Consider the following 7,154-nt stretch of genomic DNA (forward strand, 5'->3'; position numbering starts at 1 on the left):
TAGGGCCATATATCGTGGTGAGTTGTTGTCTGAGCATGGCTGTCAGTTTATGGACTGACATTGGTCAGAGTGGTCTGAGAAGTCTGGCTGTCAGTTCTGACATTTTTTAAATGTAAGGTAGTGTGGCCAGTGAGTTAGTTTTTGGTTTGTCCTTATCACATTGTGACATTGAGTTGTTGGATGGGGAGTGATGAAGTAAATATTTCTAATGGATGCAAAATGAGACTAAATAGGAAAGTAATTATGTCAATAAATTATTTATTCAAAAAGTTCTCCACAGCTGGAGCAAAATTTGTTAATAAAAATTCAACTTAATCTGTATCGAACAGTTGTCAGCAATAGGGATCTCTTCAGAGTCTGGGCTGAATTGTATTTTTCTGCTGGTCGGTTAAAAGGTTGGGGATGGTGGGCACAATAAATCCAGCAAGTGAACCTGCTTGCCCGAGTCCTCTCTGAAATTTTCTAGGTTTTGGTAAAAGAGCAGAATGATCTGCCTTCTCCCCCCTCTTGGAGCACTTAATTGATCAATTATTGGTGAGTATTAAACTGTTGTTTGGTGATGAGTACCAGGCTTTCAGGAAGCCTGGCAACTTCGCTGTATGGGCTAGTGTCAGCCAAGGGAGTTGGGATGGGTATATTTTGTGAGCCAGTGGGTGCTTAGATATACCCTGGTAAAGGTCAGTGCCTCTCCTACTCATTACCACAAAACCCTTCTCCTGAGAACTTGAAGCCCTTAATAAGATTCCCAGATTTGCTTGCCAGACTAGGCTCCTTCGTCATCAGGAACTGTAACATTTAACAGAAGAACAAAGAAAATGACAACATAGGAATAGGCCCTTTGGCCCTCCAAACTTGCACCAATCCAGATTCTCTATCTAAACCTATCTAAGGGTCTGTATCCCTCTGCTCCCTGCCCATTCATGTATTTGTCTAGATAAGTCTTAAATGATGCTATCATGCCTGCCTGTACCACCTCCACGTGTTACAGGCACCCACCACCCTCTGCATAACGAACTTTCCATGCATATTTCCCTTAAACTTTTCCCCCCCTCACCTTGAACTTTTTAACTCCTAGTAACAGCAATTAAGGTTCGTCCAATATATTGTTTCAATTGCATGCATGACACTGATCTATTGCGATAAATTCTGTGTCTTACGATCCTGCTCCACAATTATATGACGAAGGAGCAGCACTCTGAAAGTTGGTGCTTCCACATAAACCTGTTGGACTGGGGGCTCGGCAAGATGGTGGCGATTCTGTAGAATTGCTGTGGACAGCTCTGCCTAACAGCCAAGGCATACTGGTGTTTTTTGCCATCCCTGGCCAACTTATGTGGTTGGAATTATTAGTTTAAAACCTATACATCACATATTTGTTTAATATTTGGGAGTGGGAAGGATGCCAAAGGGAAAAGGAGCAAACAAACAGCAACAGGGAGGACACTCTCTTGTAGCACCCACCACACCAGAGACTGCAGCAGCAGCAGTCTCTCCTGAACCCCCCCCCCCCCCCCCCCCCCCCCAGGGACCTGATAGACTCACAGGAATTAGCTGCAGCAATGGAGAGACTTACCTTGAAAGTTGGGACTGCGATTGAGGAGATCCATGGGCAGATTCGTGCCCAGATCCAACCTGTTGTATCCATGCTGCAGAAGCATGAGCAGGTGATCCAGGGCCTCGTGGAGCAGCTGGAGGAGGTGCAGAGTTAAACTAAGGCCTCGGAAGCTGTGATGGAGTCCTCATCCAGTCAGATTCAGGTGCTGGCCTTGCGAAACCATATTTGCAACCTCAAAAAATCGAGGTCGGAGGATAAATTTCCAAATTATTGGGCTCCCTGAAGGTGAGCAGCCAATCAGTTTCTTTGAAAACTTGCTGCCAAAGTTTTTGGGCCTTCACATCCAGTCCAGCAGGCTTTAGATTGAAAGGGCTTATCTGGTTACAGTGCACAGGTCAAGGCTGGTGCAGCACCCCTGCTTGGTCCTAGTGTACTTCCACTCATATAAGGTCAAGCAAAAAGTCATAGAAACTTCCAGATCCCTGGGAAAAGATCCACAGGCACTGCTGTACAAGGGATCAAAAATTATGTTTTTCCAGGATTTTTCAGCAGCTGTAATTCGAAAGAGGAAGTCCTTCGATGAAGTTAAAAAGAGGCTGAGGAACCTGGACATCCAGTACTCCATGAGATAACCCGCAGTGCTTCGTTTCAGCCACAAGGACTCAGTTTATACATTTGACTCAGCGGATAAAGCTAAAAGCTTTGTGGACACTTTAACTGTATTCTTCAGGCCAATCTGTCTATTTTAATGTTTGTTCTCTTTTCTATCCTTCCCCATGTTTTCTCTTTTTTTTTATTCCTTTCTTTCTTCCTAATAATTTCCTTTTTGGAAAGGGGAAAAGACCTTGGAATAAGTTGTTCCTTTTTTTTAATAACTGGATTTTTTGATGGGAATTTTTGTGAATGTTCTTTGTTGTCTCTCCATTTTTTTTTTGTTTGTTCTGTTTCTCTTTTTGTCTCAAGTAGGGGTGACATGAAGCCAGGGATGGGTGGAGTGTTCATCCTGACTTTGTCATTTTCTGATGATTCAAGGATCATCTTTTTTTTTCCTGGCCTAAGGCTGGGGCGCGGTCTGGGTTTGAAGGAGGGGATGGGTAGGGTGAGTGCCCCTAGGGGGGAGAGTCTTCCATTCAAGGTTTTATAGTTGGTATTCTTTGTAATTTTTTGGTAGTAATAGTTGTTTATAGTTATGATAGAATTGTTTTTGTGTATATATAGTTTTTCGATTCTATGAGTCTTTATTTACTTATGCTAGGCGTTTTGTAAGCAGGGTTCTCCCTCCGAGGGGTTCAAGGGTCTCTGAAAGGGGATATGGCTAAGTGTCTTATTAAATGGTGCACCTGGAACATAAAGGAAGTCATTCACCTGTTATAAGGAAAAAAGTGCTTTTTAGCCTTAAGAGGGTAAGGGTTGATATTGCTTTGTTGCAGGAAACCATCTTAATGATGGGGAACACCTGAAATTACAAGAGGGGGGTTATGACCAGGTATTCTTTTCATCCTTTACTACTAAAAGTAGGGGAGTGGCAGTACTTATCCAGAAAAATCTACCGTTCACATTATTAGAGCAGACGAAAGATGAGTATGGACAGTTTGTGATGCTTAAAGCCCTGATACACGGGGAGGAATATGGCATTTTAAATGTCTACTGCCCTCCGGTGCATCCCCCCCCCCCCCCCAAATTTTTGAATAGTGCTTTCTCTAAGTTGAGTGCTTTTGGAACATGGCACATTATTATGGGGTGAATTTTAATTGTCTTTTGGATCTGACAGTGGACAGGTTACCTTGTGGGCCCCCAACAATTTCTACTTTGGCCAAGCAGGTGGTTGACTTATGTGAGGAGTTGGGGCTGGTGGATATTTGGAGATATCTTCACCCTACCGCAAGGACTTCACCTTTTTTTCAAACTCACATAAATATTACGCGAAGATTGACCTCTTTCTGGGTCCCTTAGCCCTTCTGGATTCGATTATGGGCTGTAAAATTAGGAATATAGCTATCTCTAATCACAAGGCAGTATATTTGGAGGTTAAGGCCAAAAGTGAAGGGCTAAGTTTGCAGCACTGGCATTTGGACCCTTTTCTCCTAAAGGATTCCAAATTTGTGGAATACTTTTTGAAGGAGTTTCAGGAATTCTTGACTATCAACTCAGGCTCAGCTAGTAGTCCATCTATGCTGTGGGAGACTGCTAAGGCCTTTGCTAGGGGATTAGCTATTTCCTATTCGGCTAGTCGGAAACGACAGAAGGAGGAACAGCAGCGTCTACTTGAGACACAGTTGGAAGCCGCCCAGGCGGCCTTCGGTGACTAAGCTACAGCGGATTACGGCCTTCCGGGCTGCCTTGAATTCAATACTGACACAAAATGCAAAGAAAACTTGCTTTTGCTAGACAAAGGCTCTTTGAATATGAGGATAAGTCAGGGAAGTATTTAGCGTACCTAACTAGGAAAAAGCGTGCTCCCCAATCCATTACTGCAATCAGCCAGCGCCAGGTTCCTTACATACGATGCTAAAAAAATTAATGAGGATTTTCTTAGCTTTTACTCCGAATTGTATCGGTCTGAAGGTTGCGAAGACAGGAGGGCTAAAATGGAGACCTTTTTTAAAGAATCTGGACCTCCAGGGGTAACCTTGGAACAGGCCTCTCCTTAATGCCCCCTTGACAGTTCAGGAAATACAGGATGCAGCTAGACAACTGCAGAGTGGGAAAGCGCCTGGCCCTGATGGTCTTCCAGGTGAGTTTTATAAGGAGTTTATAGGGATTCTTTCAGGGCCAATGTTGGAGATGTACAATCACTCATATATGCATGAGTGCCTACCACCATCTTTGAGAGAAGCTAATATTTCCTGAATTCTTAAGAAGGGGAAGTTTCCTGATGATTGTGCGTCTTACAGGCCCATTTCTCTATTAAATTAAGATTTCAAGATTCTGTCTAAGATCCTGGCACTGTGATTGAAAAAGGTGTTGCCCCATATTATTAAAGAGAACCAGACAGGCTTTATAAGGGACCTTTGGTTCTTTTGTCTGGCATTGTGGGTGGCCCCTCATCAAACTTATTAAATTGCAGTTGCCTCCAGGAGGGGGAGGAGTTGATTTCCCAGACATCAGAAGGTATCAATTGAGTTCCCTGCTGCCTTTGTCTGCGATTGGGTAGGTAATGATCCAAACTCAACATGGCTAGATATTGAGGCCTCCCAAGCAAAGTGCCCTCTTATTAACCTGTTGTTCATGGACAAGATGAGGACAGTTATGGACCACTGCTGGAACCCCCTTGTCATTAGGACAGTCAAGGCATGGAGGGCGATGCCTCAGAGTGAGGGTTGTTTATCCAGGACTTTGCCACTTACAACTATAGTTGGCATGCCAGGGTTCCGATCAGGGATGATGGACTCAGGGTTCAAACTATGGGCAGTGAGGGGAGTTTCTAGTTTGGGAGACAATTTTGAGGGAGAGGTTATGATGTCTTTTGACCAACTGAGCTGCAAATACGGGTTACCCAGCAGAGATCTTTTCTTTTTTTTTCAGGTTAGGGATTTCATCCAGAAGAAGACTACGCTTCTCACTAAGCCCGATACAGAGAGATTGTTGCTACGTTCCACAAGCACCCTTTCGGTTAGTGCCCTCTATTGCCTGCTGAGTGGCAGGGCCTGGCAGGACATTAACTGGTTATGTGAGGTCCGGGAGCAAGAGCTAGGAATGGAGATCTCTTCTGAAATATGGGAGAATACTTGAAAGATCTCAATCTTTAGGGTGTAGGTTTGCTTGCTGAGCTGCAGGTTTGACATCCAGACATTTCATTACCTGACTAGGTAACATCATCAGTGGCGACCTCCAAGTGAAGAGAAGCTGTTGTCCCCTGCTTTCTATTTATGTTTGTCCTGGATGGGGTTCCTGGGGTTTGTGGTGATGTCATTTCCTGTTCGTTTTCTGAGGAGTTGATAGATGATATCTAGATCTACGTGTTGTTTATGGTGTTGTGGTTGGAGTGCCAGACCTCTAGGAATTCTCTGGCATGTCTTTGCTTAGCCTGTCCTAGGATAGAAGTGTTGTCCCAGTTGAAATGGTTTTTTTTTGCTCCAAATTAAAGTGCTTCCAATTAAATCTGTTGGACTATAACCTGGTGTTGTGATTTTCAACAGTACAAGGTTTAGAGGGAGTGGAACTCTTGAAATGAATCCAGGAGAACTTTTTAACCCAGTGTGTATATGTCTTAATCATCTCCCCCTGCTGTCTTAGTCTCCTCTGCTCCAAGGAAAGCAACTCCATTCTTTACTGAAATTCTCCAGCCCAGGCAACATCTTGACAAATCTCCTCTATACCCCCTCCAGTACAATCACACCTTGGTGGTGGAAATCATGGAGCATATAGATTTAAGGTGGGAGGCTTAGAGAGGATGTAAGGAAAGAATTTTTCACCCAGAGGGTGGTAGGAATCTGGAACTCACTGCCTGTAAGAATGATAAGAGTCAGAAACCTTCATAACATTGGCGAGGTATTTAAATATAAGCTTACAAAGCCAAGGTGTACAAGTTATGGAACAAGTGCTGGAAAATGAGATTTTATAGAATCCCTACAGTGTGGAAACAGGCTCTTCGGCCCAATGAAGAATAACCTACCCAGACCCATTCCCCAAACCTATTGCTCTACATTTACCCCTGACTAATGTACCTAGCCTATACATCCCAGGATACTTTGAACAATTTAGCACAGCCAATTCACCTAACTTGCACATCTTTGGATTGTGGGAGGAAACCAGAGCGCCAAGAGTTAGTTATTTTTGACTTGTACTGACTCAATGGGCTGAAGCTCTTCAGCTGCACTGTAGACCTCTATGATTTTTTGACTATTTGTGAGCCTTTGTGCATATCTGCATTGATTTTTTTTTCAAAAATATACTTTATTCACAAAAACTATGTTTATGTAAACATAGTTATACAGTGATACATATCAAGGAAACGAACAAATTTGGAGTTTGACTCTGACCAAACAAACCAAAGGCATCTCTTACTTGAACAAGATTATATTTATATGCAGGAGAAACTGGAGACTGCAAATGCTGGAGATCAGAGTCAAAAAGTGTGGTGTTGGAAAAGCACAGCCAGTTGGGCAGCATCTGAGGAATAGGAGAGTCAACATTTCAAGCATAAGCTCTTCATCAGGAATAATGAAGAGCTTATGCTCAAAACGTTGACTCTCCTGCTCCTTGGATGCTGCCTGACCGGCTGTGCTTTACCAGCGCTCCACTTTTTAACTATATTTACATGCATTTGAGGCACTGGGAGGGTCCAATAATTGATCAGACCCCAATTTAACTGAAGTAGAAGGACCTTACAGGACCTTTACCCACAGTGCCTTGGCAGCAGCAGCCCTGACCTTTAGTGCATCCCACAGCACATAGTCCTGGACATTGGAATGTGCCAGTCTGTGACATATGGTCAGGGCTGAAAATGTGTTGCTGGTTTAAGCGCAGCAGGTCAGGCAGCATCCAAGGAACAGGAAATTCGACGTTTCGGGCTAAAGCCCTTCATCAGGAAAGGGTCAATTCTTTGTCCTGGAAGATCAAGAACGACTTTCACCTGGTTGACAGTCCTCCAGATGCA

The sequence above is a fragment of the Hemiscyllium ocellatum genome, chromosome 17, assembly GCF_020745735.1.
Source record: "Hemiscyllium ocellatum isolate sHemOce1 chromosome 17, sHemOce1.pat.X.cur, whole genome shotgun sequence".
NCBI lineage: Eukaryota > Metazoa > Chordata > Chondrichthyes > Orectolobiformes > Hemiscylliidae > Hemiscyllium > Hemiscyllium ocellatum.